Genomic DNA, 17,038 nt, shown 5'->3' with positions numbered 1-17,038 from the left:
ATTTCTGGATTTGACCATATTAATGACCAAAGGCTCGTATTTCTGTGTGTTTCTAATTTAGTATATGATTTTATATTTTGATAGAGCAGTCGTAGACAGCAGCAGCAGCAGGCTCATAAGCATTCATTCAAACTTTACTGCATTTGCCAGCAGCTCTTAGCAATGCTTGAGTCACAGCGCTGTTTATGACTTCAAGCCAATCAACTCCTGAGATTAGACTGGCAATACTAAAGTGCCTATTAGAACATCCAATAGTCAAAGGTATATGAAATACAAAGGGTATAGAGAGAAATAGTCAACGCTTCATAATTCCTATAATAACTACAACCTAAAACTTCTTAACTGGGAATATTGAACCACCAGCTTTCATATGTTCTGAGCAAGGAACTTAAACGTTAGCTTTTTTACATGGAACATATTGCACTTTTACTTTCTTCTCCAACACTGTTTTTGCATTATTTAAACCAAATTGAACAGGTTTCATTATTTATTTGAGACTAAATAGATTTTATTTATTTATTTATGTAAGTTTTATTTATGTAAGTGTTAATTGTTCATTCAGTATTTTTGTAATTGTCATTATTACAAATACCTAAAAACATTTAATTATATATTTTTTTAATTATTTGGCATATTAATCAGTATCTGTTTTTTTGGTCTTCCAAATATCGGTATCGGTATTGAAAAATCATATTGGGCAACCTCATGTGTAGGAGGGAGATTCCAAGATGTGGGAATGATGCAGGGGGACATGGGACAGAGGAATGTGTAGTTTCGGGTGGAATAAGTTGTGTGTGTCAACTGTAGAGGTGAACATGTTGCTGTGGGTCGGAGGTGTCCTGTGTGAGAGAGGCAGGTTGAGGTAGCCAGGGTCAGAGTAGTGCAGAATATGTCTTTATGTCGAGGCAAGTGAAGAAAGTAAAGGACAATGGATCATCCTGAGAGGATCCCCTGTAAATAGTAGATCTGTGACAGAACAGAGGGATAGGCCCAATGAGTTTCAGTAAGGTCGGCTTCTTAGCGTTCAGAGCAATGGTTATCAACTGTACCGCAAAGATTGAATGTAAAAATCACAGGAAATAGATGTTGTTGTGGTGGCAGCTGCAGAAAAGTACTTGGAGGTACGAGATGTGACTTCAGAAGAGTTACAGGGTGTGTTGAGTGGTGGTGTCCCGTCCTCTCAGGTCGTTGGCCTGGGGCCGGATCAGATAGGGTCAAAGTAGTGGAATAAGGTGATGGGTTTAAATGAGTACAGAGTTAGTTGGTAGGGTAATGAGGTGGTGGGTTTTAATGAGTGTGGGGTAAGCTGGTAGAGTAATTAAAAATCCCTTTTCCCATTTTGTATCACAAAGTGTAATGGATCTATACTATAGTTCAGTTGGGGGCAGTAATGCAACATATTGGATGCCAACCACCGTTAAACTCTCACTGAAGAAGAAAGGAGGTCCAACTTAACTGAAAATCTGTCTCCCTTACAGCAGGTGTCGTTTATTCATGTCAATGAGAAAGTGCTGAATTTGGTCAACAAAAAAAAAATTATTTATGAATTATTTGCTACGTGAGGTTTATTTGATGAATAGAAGTTTCGTAATGCTTAAGTTGTTACGAGTGTACTGATATAAGTAGGGCACGTGACAAAATACTATATCGGAGTTGTCTCGAGATGGCTATGCATATTCATGAAATGAGGCTAGTAGCATCTCTCCATTGAATACAGGCAGTTGATGTCAACAACCCTCATCAAATATTCAAAAGAATATTACAATAGTGAGATGTCTCCACCAATCCAAGAAAAGATAGGCGGGAGCTAGACAGCCCATCATGCCGCTTTTTGGACAACGACTAACATTGTTAGGGCGGAGAGACATGCATCTTGTCAGTATATCCATCATCTTTGACACAATTGAAGTATAGAGCCAACAAACAGCAGGAAGAGAGCTTTGATTGCGAGAGCTCTGTGAGAGGCTGTCAGAGGAGGAAGTGTCTGTGGGTGATTGGAAGAATTTCTCGGTAGCTACTGAGAAAGAAGATGATCAAGACGAAGCAGCTGCTTTAAAAGTGGGATGCACTGTTGAGCGCTACATCCCCAGTGGTTTGTGCTGATTATACGGAGATAATAAATGGCGTCCCTTGACAGGACAAGAACAACAAATGGTACAAAGTGTGAGCAGAGTGAGCTGTACGCAGGTTCAAAGACAGGAGGAGAAATGGAAGTGAAGTATCAGACATGGCAGGTGTGGTGAAGTTCTCGGAACAGCCCGTGCTTCTACACCTGCATTGCTTGCTGTTTGGGGTTTTAGGCTGGGTTTCTGTACAGCACTTTGAGATATCAGCTGATGTACGAAGGGCTATATAAATACATTTGATTTGATTAAACCGAGGGTCAGGATAAAGATGGATCTGAAGGCAGGAGTGAAGTTTTTTTGGGAAAAAAAGTGGACCCTTACCTTTTGGCTGATCCATTTGTGGTTTCAGGGTGGGTGAAAACAGAGTTGGGTGCTGTGGAATCGGTGAAGGTAATCAGAAGTGGTCTTGTGATAATTGTTTATGTTTCTGGTCAGAGGCAGCAGGCGTTCCACGTTAAATGAATGGGGACAAGAGGTAAAATTATTTGCTCTCAAGGAAAGGGTGCCATTGAGAGCAGTGATTACTGAGTAAAATGTGAAAGTTAACGAACTGAAGGGGAAGATTCCCGGTGTTTGTGATTCTTGTCGTTTGGTGCGACGCAGACAGGGTGGCGTGAGTGAGCTGGGGATCAGAAATGTCCAGTGCGTGAGAGGCAGGTTGAGGTGGCCAGGGTCAGAGAGGCAGGTTGAGGTTTCCAGGGTTAGAGTAGAGCAGAAGTTGTCGTAGTGAAGAAAGTAGAGGAAGATGGGTCAAGCGGGAGGGATCCTGAGAGGAGTGGTGTGAGTAGTAGATCTGTACCAGTACAGAGGGATAGACCAACAAGTGATATACAGTACCAGTCAAAAGTTTGGACACCTACTCATTCAAGGGTTTTTCTATATTTTTACTATTTTCTACATTGTAAAATAATAGTGAAGACATAAAAACTATGAAATAACAAATAGGGAATTATGTAGTAAACAAAACAAAAAAAGTTAAATCAAAATATATTTTATAATTGAGATTCTTCAAAATAGCCACCCTTTGCCTCGATGACAGCTTTGCACACTCTTGGCATTCTCTCAACCAGCTTCACCTGAAATGTGTTATCAACAGTCTTGGAGTTGATAGGAGTTCCCACATATGCTGAGCACTTGTTGGATGCTTTTCCTTCCCACTGTGGTCCAACTCATCTCAAACCATCTCAATTAGGTGATTGTGGAGACCAGGTCATCTGATGCAGCACTCCATCACTCTCCTTCTTGGTGAAATAGCCTTTACACAGCCTGGAGCCAGTGTTGGGTCATTGTCCTGTTGAAAAACAAATGATAGTCCCACTAAGCGCAAACCAGATGGGATGGCGTATCGCTGCAGAATGCTGTGGTAGCCATGCTGGTTAAGTGTGCCTTGAATTTTAAATAAATCACAGACAGTGTCACCAGCAAAGCACCACCACCCCCACACCATGCTTCACCTGGGAACCACACATGCAGAGATCATCCGTTCATGATAGATGGTAGTGTAGTTGTTGATTGATATTTTTCAAGCAAAGTATAAGGGAGTTATACTCCAGTCCGGTAGGTGGCGGTAATGACATTTATCACCAACCACCGTTACACCACATCGAAGAAGAACTGCGGTATTGGGCAACACGCCATCTTAAATCCCCCACATTTATTTAATTGGTAGAAAAGTAAAAAAGTAATAAAACACAAGAATACCTGTATACCCAAGCCGTGTCCAGGTCAGACTCCGGGCCCCGGACACTGAAAGACGGACGGCGGCTCTGAACATGATGAGGGGTCAGCCAGCTAAAGGAGACTTGGCGCAACAACGTGGTTGTCACTAGTTAAGACAGCCAATAAGAAAACAATTGGCTATATCGTAAAAAATATAAAAAACAAAAAAATCTTTTTTTTTTTTTGTATTAATTTAATCTAAGGCATAAGACTAGCAGTGTGGTTAGGTTTCAAATCAGATTTTTAGAAGAGAAATTGTAGAAATGGGCGAGGTTTATGACTTTGTGGCTGTGGTAACTAGTGACGAATTCAAGGACGTTAGCTAGCAGCTGAAGACCTAACCATGAGCATGCACAAGGTCCTAAAATTTCGGGGGGGTTGCACGTTATCATAACATACATTACATTTATTTAGCATTTTACCATAATTTTATGAGACATTTTTCCTAAACTACTGAAGTATAATTTGAAAAAGTAGGGGTTTACTAGTTGTTCTTAACCCACTACACTTTTTATAATATATTCTAGAGCCTAAACTTTTACTCAAAAGCAATCTCTTCCAGTTGTCTCCTCACTTTCCTCTGTTTCTCTGGTGTGTCTAACAGGAGCACAGAGTAGATGGAACTCAAGTTTCTTTCAAGTTGAGGGAGTCGAGGGGAACAGGTAGTTCTTCATACAGGTTCTCTTGGCTTCAGGACCAGGCAATATGTATGAACAAGGACTGTAGAGTATCTCTCCTCCTGCTGTTTTCCTCTCTTTCTCCGAGGCGGCACACAGGTGTGGCGTACAGCTCTGTGCATCTCTACTGCCCTCCTGAGACCTAGAGGTACCGGCACTCTGGAACCAAAAAGGGCTTTGGCTTTTCTGGGTCATTGGTATTGACAACAGTTGTGTTTTGCGGAGCTCGAGCTGTGGTCGAGGTGGAATTTTCACACTGTCACATAGCGTCACTGGGGGCTGATACCTAGAAGGCTGGTACCCTGGGGGTTGGTAGCTAGGATCATGCAGGGTTTCTGGGGGCTGATACCTAGGAGGCTGGTACCCTGGGGGTTGGTAGCTAGGATCATGCTGGGTTTCTGGAGGCTGATACCTAGGAGGCTGGTACCCTGGGGGTTGGTAGCTAGGATCATGCTGGGTTTCTGGGGGCTGATACCCAGGCTCACTTGGGTCCAGTGGGTGTTTGGAGAGCAGGATACTGATAGCAGGAACAGTCTTATGAACAGTCATCCTGGACATGGGTGTCATGTCAGTCTCCTGACTCTCCCACACCTCACTCACAGTCTTGTAGTGGAGCTTGGATAACTGGTGTAGTCCTCCCAGTTTCCGTTTCAGGATCTCAACACATGTTATGGTTTTGGTGATCCCTTTTCCTGATCCAGTGAAAACCACCTGTCCCACTCTCAGCCCGGTCCGGGTCTGACTCCGGCCAATGTCCATGACTCCCTCTCCTTGCCTCTTCCCCATCTGAATCCTGTCCACTGTCACTCCCTCTTTCACACTCAGCATCGTCTGAATCTGACTCCCATCCACTTCCTGTTCCTCCCTCTGCATACGAGCCATTACAAATCCCAAGAGGTTTCGGATCTTGCTCCCTTCCTTCACTCGCATTTCGAGCACGCCTGCTGCCAGTCCAGGGATTGGACAGGCAGTGGGTTCATCTGTGGTGCAGACTCTCCTGAAGCCGCTCTGGCCACCCAGTTGAGGCAATGAGGAAGAGGATGAAGAAATGGAAGGCAGTTCTGTGGTCGTTCTAGGGAACGCAGACTGGATTGGTTTCATACTGGTAAAAGTACATGTAGTCATGGTGGGTGAGATGCTGCTGCTTTGTTAGAGCAGGGGTCGGCAACAGGCCAAAACCGTCCCACAAGTGATTTTTTGTTGTTTTTGCCCCCCCCCAAAGTCTTTAGTAAAAATAAAATGTTTTTTTTGCCTGGAGGATTCTTATTTTTTTCAAGATTTTTGTTTTTTGGGGGGGATTAAAAAAGACAGTAAAATCAATGTAATCAAAGTAGGAAATTATTGTTATTTTCAAATACAATCTCTATTTGGGTTTAGTTGTGGTCAATTTGTAATGTACAAATTATTATAATTATGTTCTGACCCCCCCAACCATCCGCTCCAACAAAAATCGTCCCCCAGCTGAATCTAGTTGCCTACCCCTGTGTTAGAGGGTCCCTCAACTTCCATTTGCTGTGATTCCAGTCCTTTTCTAATCCTTTGAAAAATGCATGTCAGTTTTTAAAAGCTGAATTCTATTAAATCCCTTTTTTTTTTGGTTTTCAGGAAGCTACGGCGACGATGATAATCTTCCTCCTTCTCCAAACCACTGGACGAGAAGGAAATAAGTTTACCTCCGACTTCGACTGATGCTGGGGTTTGTCTGTAAGGTTTACCTCCTGTTCCGACTGATGCTGGGGTAAGTTGTAGCACAGAGAGAGAACGAGAGGAGGAGGAGAGAGAGAGAGAGAGACATTCCATTGGCTGTCCTATCCTGTGTGCGTGTGTGTGTGTGTGTGTGTGTGTGTGTGTGTGTGTGTGTGTGTGTGTGTGTGTGTGTGTGTGTGTGTGTGTGTGTGTGTCTGAACATGCCTGATTAAACATCGTTTTTAATATGATGCAATGAGGCATTAAAACAAGACTAAGCTGTGGAGACATGAAATGAGAGATAGTACCTAGTCATGTATTACACTGTCTCTCAACTGGGTTGTCAAAAACAAGGCAGACACCTGGCTGGAAGAACCTACAGTTAATGAGTAAAAGACAGTTCAGAGAGGTATTGTCTTTTTCTTTTCTACCGCTTTGGCAGCATGATAACATGAGAGACATAAGATCATTTGGAAGTCATTAAAATATGAACATCTGACATAGCCTATGGTTAGTAGGTCTCCTACACACACGCACACACACACACACATACAGACACACAGAGAGAGAGAGAGAGAGAGAGGGCCATCTGGTGTTGGGGAAATGATTGCCTGGAGGATCTCTTTTTGAGGGGAGGGGAACACAGGGGGAGTGTGGTGAACAACTCAGCAGTCCCCATCCTCATCACACCTCACAGCCCTCACTGCTGAATGACCCAGAAAAGGAAAGTAGTTTGGCACATTAAAACGGGGAAGTTTTCTTATCAATTATTAAGATGATTGCACTCAAGTTCATTGTTTTAATATGTTTAGTAGTAAGAGCCCAGAAAAAGGTTAAGATAGATCTTTGTCAGAACATACGTCCCTTTCACATTTCTCTGTTGTGGCCGGGAACCTGCCTATCACCTCACCTCACCTTGTGTTTATCTACACAATAGCCACCCTGATTCTCCTGCTCCCTCATCCCAGAGCAGTAGAGTGATTTGACATGAGGCAGCTGCTGAAGAGCTCATATGGAACCATTGCAGTGTTATAATGCTGAATTTCTGCCTCACAGAATGCACAGACCCATTTCCCCAGACAGCCAATCACTGTCTCTCACACTGAGCACAAACATTCCGTCCGTGGAGAGAACAGGCAAAAGCAGAATCACACAGCACAGCTGCCGACACGTCTATATCTGCCTCTTGTGGACATTGATGGCACTCCGCTGTGCTGTGAAATTGGAGCACCCGGCTGATGTCACCTGCCGTACACTCTGCATAACAGCCCGCAGTGCTGAGCATCCCCACCTTGTGGCAAAATACTGAAATGGTTCAGTATTTTTGTTGCCAACATGTTTGACAACGACCATAGGAGTTGACAAGACTGCATAGAAACCAGGCTAACATGACATTGATTAGACCTGTGTGGGGCTTCCAGTAGGTACTGTAGGTAGTTGCCATACTAGGTAGGTAGGTGAGGATAGGTCCTGGCCATACTAGGTAGGTAGTTGAGAATAGGTGAGGATAGGTCCTGTCCATACTAGGTTGGTAGTTGAGGATAGGTCCTGGCCATACTAGGTAGGTAGTTGAGAATAGGTGAGGATAGGTCCTGGCCATACTAGGAAGGTAGTTGAGGATAGGTCCTGGCCATACTAGGTAGATAATTGAGGATAGCTAGGGATAGGGCCTGGCCATACTAGGTAGGTAGTTGAGAATAGGTGAGGATAGGTCCTGGCCATACTAGGTTGGTAGTTGAGGATAGGTCCTGGCCATACTAGGTAGATAGTTGAGGATAGCTAGGGATAGGGCCTGGCCATACTAGGTAGGTAGTTGAGAATAGGTGAGGGCCTGGCCATACTAGGTAGGTAGTTGAGAATAGGTGAGGATAGGGCCTGGCCATACTAGGAAGGTAGTTGAGGATAGGTGAGGATAGGTCCTGGCCATACTAGGTTGGTAGTTGAGGATAGGTCCTGGCCATACTAGGTAGGTAGTTGAGGATAGGTGAGGATAGGTCCTGGCCATACTAGGTTGGTAGTTGAGGATAGGTCCTGGCCATACTAGGTTGGTAGTTGAGGATAGGTCCTGGCCATACTAGGTAGGTAGTTGAGAATAGGTGAGGATAGGTCCTGGCCATACTAGGTAGGTAGTTGAGAATAGGTGAGGATAGGTCCTGGCCATACTAGGTAGATAGTTGAGGATAGCTGAAGATAGGGCCTGGCCATACTAGGTAGATAGTTGAGGATAGCTGAAGATAGGGCCTGGCCATACTAGGTAGGTAGTTGAGGATAGGTCCTGGCCATACTAGGTAGGTAGTTGAGAATAGGTCCTGGCCATAAAAGGTAGGTAGTTGAGGATAGGTGAGGATAGGTCCTGGCCATAAAAGTTAGGTAGGTAGTTTAGGATAGGTGAGGATAGGTCCTGGCCATAAAAGTTAGGTAGGTAGTTGAGGATAGGTGAGGATCCTGGCCATACTAGGTAGGTAGGTAGTTGAAGATAGGTGAGGATAGGTCCTGGCCATACTAGGTAGGTAGGTAGTTGAGGATAGTTGATAGGTCCTGGCCATAAAAGGTAGCTAGGTAGTTGAGGATAGTTGATAGGTCCTGGCCATAAAAGGTAGGTAGGTAGTTGAGGATAGGTGAGGATAGGTCCTGGCCATACTAGGTAGGTAGGTAGTTGAGGATAGGTGAGGATAGGTCCTGGCCATAAAAGGTAGGTAGGTAGTTGAGGATAGATAGTTTAGGTAGTTGAGGATAGGTGAGGATAGGTCCTGGCCATACTAGGTAGGTAGGTAGTTGAGGATAGGTGAGGATAGGTCATGGCCATAAAAGGTAGGTAGTTGAGGATAGGTGAGGATAGGTCCTGGCCATAAAGGGTAGGTAGGTAGTTAAGGATAGTTGATAGGTCCTGGCCATAAAAGGTAGGTAGGTAGGTAGGTAGGTAGGTAGGTAGGTAGGTAGGTAGGTAGGTAGGTAGGTAGGTAGGTAGGTAGGTAGGGCAGTTGAGGATAGCTGAGGATAGGTCCTGGCCATAAAAGGTAGGTAGGTAGTTGAGGATAGGTGAGGATAGGTCATGGCCATAAAAGGTAGGTAGGTAGTTGAGGATAGGTGAGGATAGGTCATGGCCATAAAAGGTAGGTAGGTAGTTGAGGATAGGTGAGGATAGGTCCTGGCCATAAAAGTTAGGTAGGTAGTTGAGGATAGTTGATAGGTCCTGGCCATACTAGGTAGGTAGGTAGTTGAGGATAGGTGAGGATAGGTCCTGGCCATAAAAGGTAGGTAGGTAGTTGAGGATAGGTGAGGATAGGTCCTGGCCATACTAGGTAGGTAGGTAGTTGAGGATAGGTGAGGATAGGTCCTGGCCATACTAGGTAGGTAGGTAGTTGAGGATAGTTGATAGGTCCTGGCCATAAAAGTTAGGTAGGTAGTTGAGGATAGGTGCAGGGCAACAACAACAAAAAATGCAGAGCACAAAAATCACATTACACAGAACGCACAACCCTGAAAATATGTCACTAGAGCAGAGCAAAAATTTTGCGGTTCGTGATGTGGTATGTTTCTCAAACATGGGATCGTGATGTGGTATGTTTCTCAAACATGGGATTTATAAAAATGCACAATCAAATAAAAAAAATAAAAAATAAACGCTTCAGAGCGACTCCTCTCATCAGATGTGGAATGTTGTTTTTATTTTTTATTTATTTAAAAAGTGGGTTCTAGAATGTATTTTAAATAGGGTGTCATTTGTGACATATTCATAGAATGTATAACTGTCCATATTGTCTTTTTAAAAGTGGGTTCTAGAATGTATTTTAAATAGGGTGTCATTTGTGACATATTCATAGAATGTATAACTGTCCATATTGTCTTTTTAAAAGTGCCATAACTTATTTAATGGGCAGCAGATCGTCTATATCCCTTATTGACCATGGGCTGTTTTCCCCCAAAGCGGCCGGGCTGCAAAGTTCTATTTCAAACCGACTGGGACTATAGTCAATTTACATCTGAGAAGATGACATTGATTTGCATTTCTACATCCACGTCGTCAATGGATCCATACTCACTGGTGAGGAGGAAGAAGAAGACAGAAAGAAAGAAAGAAAGAAAGTCACAAGTCATTTATTGATAACAAGCATTTAATTGAGATGCCTTCCTATTGTACCCTGTTAACTAAAACCAAATTCTGCTGTCTACGTCAGTAAGTTCAGCCAGGCTAGTCTTCTATGTTACCGGTTGTAGCTGACAGAGACAGCTGTGTCAGCGTAGATGGCCTTTACTGAATCTATATCGGTGTCCAGCTGAGGACGTCTTTAGAGGTCAGTAGCACAGCCCTCCTACAGAGACAAACCCAGTTAGTGAACTACCTTAAACCCAGGATTAAACAGTACTAGACACAACACCTTCAATAATAATCGAGAGAGAGAGAGATAACGCAACCAGTTAAACACTGCAGCACTGTCACACAACCACACACAATATATTTACCTCAGGAAACCAGTTAACCATCACATGGAGTTAAAAAGAAGATTATACTGTACAGAATACCTTCAAGAATAACAGGGAGTACAAACAGGGAGTACAACAGGGAGTACAAACAAGGAGTACAAACAAGGAGTACAACAGGGAGTACAACAGGGAGCTGGAGAACAGCTCTATCAGGCTGATCAGACAGGTCTGGGTAGCTGGAGACCAGCTGTATACCCTATCAGGCTGATCAGACAGGTCTGGGTAGCTGGAGACCAGCTGTATACCCTATCAGGCTGATCAGACAGGTCTGGGTAGCTGGAGACCAGCTGTATACCCTATCAGGCTGATCAGACAGGTCTGGGTAGCTGGAGACCAGCTGTAAACAGTGAAAGGATATAGGCTGTACATATCTACCTCTATCACTCCAGTATCCCCATTGTAAATATGGTATTGGCACTGACCCTGGAACTCTCCCTATATATAGCTACTGACCCTGGAACTGACCCTGTATATAGCTACTGACCCTGGAACTGACCCTGTATATAGCTACTGACCCTGTATATAGCTACTGACCCTGGAACTGACCCTGTATATAGCTACTGACCCCGGAACTGGCCCTGTACATAACTACTGACCCTGTATATAGCTACTGACCCTGGAACTGGCCCTGTACATAACTACTGACCCTGTACATAACTACTGACCCAGTATATAGCTACTGACCCTGGAACTGGCCCTGTATATAGCTACTGACCCTGGAACTGACCCTGTATATAGCTACTGACCCTGGAACTGGCCCTGTATATAGCTACTGACCCTGTATATAACTACTGACCCTGTATGTAGCTACTGACCCTGTATATAGCTACTGACCCTGGAACTGACCCTGTATATAGCTACTGACCCTGGAACTGACCCTGTATATAGCTACTGACCCTGGAACTGACCCTGTATATAGCTACTGACCCTGTACATAACTACTGACCCTGTATATAGCTACTGACCCTGGAACTGACCTTGTATATAGCTACTGACCCTGGAACTGGCCCTGTATATAGCTACTGACCCTGTATATAGCTACTGACCCTGTATATAGCTACTGACCCTGTACATAACTACTGACCCTGTATATAGCTACTGACCCTGGAACTGACCCTGTATATAGCTACTGACCCTGGAACTGACCCTGTATATAGCCACTGACCCTGGAACTGACCCTGTATATAGCTACTGACCCTGGAATGTGATGAAAGAAATAAAAGCTGAAATAAATCATTATTTTTACTATTATTCTGACATTTCACATTCTTAAAATAAAGTGGTGATCCTAACTGACCTAAGTCAGGGAATTTTTACTAGGATTAAATGTCAGGAATTATGAATTATTAAATGTATTTGGCTAAGGTGTATGTAAACTTCCGACTTCAAATGTAGATATTTGTAGTTGTCCACATATTCTAAGTCAGAACCGTCCAGAGTAGTGATGCTAGTCGGGGGGGCACTTGCGGGCAGCGAACAGTTGAAGAACATGCATTTAGTTTTACTAGCATTTAAAAGCAGTTGGAGGCCACGGAAGGAGTGTTGTATGGCATTGAAGCTCGTTTGGAGGTTTGTTAACACAGTGTCCAAAGAAGGGCCAGAAGTATACAGAATGGTGTCGTCTGCGTAGAGGTGGATCAGAGACTCACCAGCAGCAAGAGCGACATCATTGATATATACAGAGAAAAGAGTCGGCCTGAGGATTGAACCCTGTGGCACCCCCATAGAGACTGCCAGAGGTCCAGACAACAGGCCCTCCGATTTGACACACTGAACTCTATCTGAGAAGTAGTTGGTGAACCAGGCGAGGCAGTCATTTGAGAAACCAAGGCTATTGAGTCTGCCGAAAAGAATGCGGTGATTGACAGAGTCGAAAGCCTTGGCCAGGTCGATGAAGACGGTGAAGACGGCTGAACTGTCTTTTATCGATGGCGGTTACGAAATCGTTTAGGACCTTGAGCATGGCTGAGGTGCATCCATGACCAGCTTGGAAACCAGATTGCATAGTGGAGAAGGTACGGTGGGATTCAAAATGGTTGGTGATCTGTTTAACTTGGCTTTCGAAGATTTTAGAAAGGCAGGGCAGAATGGATATAGGTCTATAACAGTTTGGGTCTAGAGTGTCTCCCCTTTGAAGAGGGGGATGACCGCGGCAGCTTTACAATCTTTGGGGATCTCAGACGATACGAAAGAGAGGTTGAACAGGCTAGTAATAGATGTCGCAACAATTTCGGCGGATAATTTTAGAAAGAGAGGGTCCAGATTGTCTACTTTTTGGAATTAGTGCTACAGGATGCAAATTTCTGTTTGAAAAAGTTAGCCTTTTCTTTCCTAACTGACTGTGTATACTGGTTCCTAACTTCCCTGAAAAGTTGCATATCGCGGGGGCGATTCGATGCTAATGCAGAACGCCACAGGATGTTTTTGTGCTGGTCAAGGACAGTCAAGTCTGGGGTGAACCAAGGGCTATATCTGTTCTTAGTTCTACATTTTTTGAATGGGGCATGCTTAATTAAGATGGTGAGGAAAGCACTTTATATAGCTACTGACCCTGGAACTGACCCTGTATATAGCTACTGACCCTGGAACTGACCCTGTATATAGCTACTGACCCTGGAACTGACCCTGTATATAGCTACTGACCCTGGAACTGAGCCTGTGTTTTTGCTACTGACCCTGGAACTGAGCCTGTGTATAGCTACTGACCCTGGAACTGACCCTGTATATAGCTACTGACCCTGGAACTGAGCCTGTGTTTTTGCTACTGACCCTGGAACTGAGCCTGTGTATAGCTACTGACCCTGGAACTGAGCCTGTGTATAGCTACTGACCCTGGAACTGTGTCTGTGTATAGCTACTGACCCTGGAACTGAGCCTGTGTATAGCTACTGACCCTGGAACTGACCCTGTATATAGCTACTGACCCTGGAACTGAGCCTGTGTTTTTGCTACTGACCCTGGAACTGAGCCTGTGTATAGCTACTGACCCTGGAACTGAGCCTGTGTATAGCTACTGACCCTGGAACTGTGTCTGTGTATAGCTACTGACCCTGGAACTGAGCCTGTGTATAGCTACTGACCCTGGAACTGACCCTGTATATAGCTACTGACCCTGGAACTGAGCCTGTGTTTTTGCTACTGACCCTGGAACTGAGCCTGTGTATAGCTACTGACCCTGGAACTGACCCTGTATATAGCTACTGACCCTGGAACTGAGCCTGTGTTTTTGCTACTGACCCTGGAACTGAGCCTGTGTATAGCTACTGACCCTGGAACTGAGCCTGTGTATAGCTACTGACCCTGGAACTGAGCCTGTGTATAGCTACTGACCCTGGAACTGAGCCTGTGTATAGTTACTGACCCTGGAACTGAGCCTGTGTATAGCTACTGACCCTGGAACTGAGCCTGTGTATAGCTACTGACCCTGGAACTGTGCCTGTGTATTCTTATTATATATTATTTCCATTTCTTGTGTTTTTGTTCTGCTTTACTTTACTTTATAGTACTACTGACATTGATTACTACTGACATTGATTACTACTGACATTGATTACTACTGACATTGATTACTACTGATATTGATTACTACTGATATTGATTACTACTGATATTGACTACTACTGATATTGATTACTACTGATATTGATTACCGCATTGTTGGGAAAGAGCTGGCAAGAAAGGTATTTCACTGTACTTGTGCACATGACAATAAAACTTGAATCTCTAGGTTACTAGGCAGATACACTATACCGTACAGAGTATTTATAGAATAGCACCCAGTGGGCAGTCAGCCTGAATATGACCTTTGGGGAAATGACAGGAATGGGAGGAACATGTAAGACTATGCTTTGAGTGGCACACTATGTTCCTATCATGCCATACGTCATGCCACACCACATGCCACACGTCATGCCACACGTCATGCCACACATCATGCCATACGTCATGCCACACATCATGCCACACATCATGCCACAAATCATGCCACACGTCATGCCACACATCATGCCACACGTCATGCCACACGTCATGCCACACATCATGCCACAAATCATGCCACACGTCATGCCACACATCATGCCACACATCATGCCATACGTCATGCCACAAATCATGCCACAAATCATGCCATACGTCATGCCACAAATCATGCCATACATCATGCCACACATCATGCCACAAATCATGCCACACATCATGCCACACGTCATGCCACACCACATGCCACATAGAACCCTCCTCCAGCAAGCTGTGGTCCATCTGTGGTAACTGACTCCACTCCCCCCATTTTGTTAATGACCTGGGGTGTGTATTTCAAGTGGGGACACACAGACAGTATAGTTTTTACTATTGACCAGGGCCTCTGTATTGAAAAGACACGCAGACATACAGCGCGTTGCTATTCATTTACAGTACCGCCTTATCAAATATACAATGTCATGTCCACTCAGCAGCAGTTTTACTGACGTTGGCCCATAGGGGTATAGGGTTATTACATAACTACTCCGATTTATAGTATGCCATTGGCCAGACCTGGGTTCAAATGCTATTTGGAATCATTTTAAATACTTTAGCTGTTCTTGACTGAGCTTGTCTGGCGCAATGGAACCAATAAACCAATAGGAGAGTCCCAAGAAGTGCAAACCACGCCCACCTGGCACTCCAGGCAGGCTTATGTAATAGCTCAACTTATTTGAAAGATTGATAGTTATGCCCACTTCCCACACAGTATAGGATCCTTCACTATATAGTCCTATATGGTAATGATGCAGTGGTTCCCAACCTGTTTTTGAACTGTGGCACACCTTGATGGGATATAACATGTCCCTATTGATTTATACAGTTTATTATTACTATTTATATAGTGGTAATGACCTACAAGCCATCTGATCCACACTGCAAACCATCTAGGTTCTGGGGACAAACGGTGTTATTAAATAGGGTTTATTTGAAATATTATTTATAGTTTTAATAGTTCCTTACTCATGGTTGGTTAATTTGTGTGTACCTATTTAAAAGCGTCTCGCAAATCTGCCCAGAAAAAAACCCTAAATTGTAGCTCCGGTAAAATAGGTATTTAATTTCGAACCGCTTGGGCTACAGACAAGTGGGGTTTCTGCATTGTAAAGGTGTAACCACGAACACAAAGCCACGCTCTGTTTGTTGCTATGGCAGCCATATTAAGAAATACTGTAACTAACTTCAGGCTAAGCCTAATCAGACTTGAACGTGCTAATGGTTTTCAGACGAATCAAAATGAAACATATGACTTTGCTAACAAATGATTGCTCTATTAAAAAATTATAACAAACTCATTTGCAGCATTACCGCAAAAAAATGGAAGGTGGAAGGGGGAGAAGTGAGGAACTTGTCTGTCGGCCCTGCATTAAAGACCAAAATTGGGTCCAGAAAATTGTGATGAATAAAAAAGTATACCGGTCCATTAGTTTACTCAAATTAGGGGAGCGATGATAGGGCTAGGGGGATCGGAGAATATGGGGGATTGGAAATGACGCAGACAATTACGTTGATAGGAGCCACAATCTATCTGCACTAGTAAAGCTCATCTACCTGTGCCCTCAAATGAGACCATTGCATAGAGATAGATAAGAGGACTCATCTTCATATCTGTGCCCGCAAATGAGACAAATGCATAGAGATAGAGAGAGGACTCATCTTTTATCTGTGCCATTATAGCGTATGTGACAGCATTGGCAGCGCTATTGAGGCTACAACCCATAGGAATCCCCACCCAGATGACGACGTTAATAACTACTTTAAAATGGTGGAAGCCCTCAATGGCACTGCCCATGCTAAAATGGCCCTTTGGCCGCTAGAGGCCTCTATCATTCTCTATGGGGTGACTCTATTACCATCCAATCATTAGGGAACATATTCTCTACATACAAATGTAACAACAGCCTGAGCGCGCCAGACTTGAATCAACGATACAGATGTAACCGCGTGCTATTTAATGTTTTACTCTGACCAGCACTAGTGCTTGCAATTCAAATTTACATGTGCATTCTACAGGTCACGTTTTCTCAAGGCACACAAATGTGCCACAGCACACTGGTTGGGAACCACTGCAGTATACAGCAGAATAGCCCATGCTTATTTGTATGTTCGGTATGAATGCAATTCATCGACCTGTACGTTTCACTTTTGGTTTTTATTTTTATATATTTATTGTGATAAAAATGTCAAAGTAAAGCAAGCGACCAATGTCAAAACACATTCAAACTACTTTTTGATTACAAAAGTTTATTTTCACAATAATAGTGTTTGACTTAGACTCATTTGGGGGAATTTTAGACTGTCCAGACAATACTTTCTATACTACAA

At 43.7% G+C, this 17,038-nt stretch overlaps 1 protein-coding gene across 1 annotated transcript in view; it reads right to left on the bottom strand.

The window, feature by feature from the left end:
* LOC139376285 (uncharacterized) overlaps positions 1-17,038 on the bottom strand; it is a 1,125,987-nt gene that overhangs the window by 842,127 nt on the left and 266,822 nt on the right. The window lies entirely within an intron of this gene.

This window comes from Oncorhynchus clarkii, chromosome 2 (genome assembly GCF_045791955.1).
Source record: "Oncorhynchus clarkii lewisi isolate Uvic-CL-2024 chromosome 2, UVic_Ocla_1.0, whole genome shotgun sequence".
In the NCBI taxonomy this organism is placed as follows: domain Eukaryota; kingdom Metazoa; phylum Chordata; class Actinopteri; order Salmoniformes; family Salmonidae; genus Oncorhynchus; species Oncorhynchus clarkii.
The sequence above is the reverse complement of the archived record's forward strand: the minus strand, read 5'-3'. Positions and strand labels throughout refer to the sequence as shown.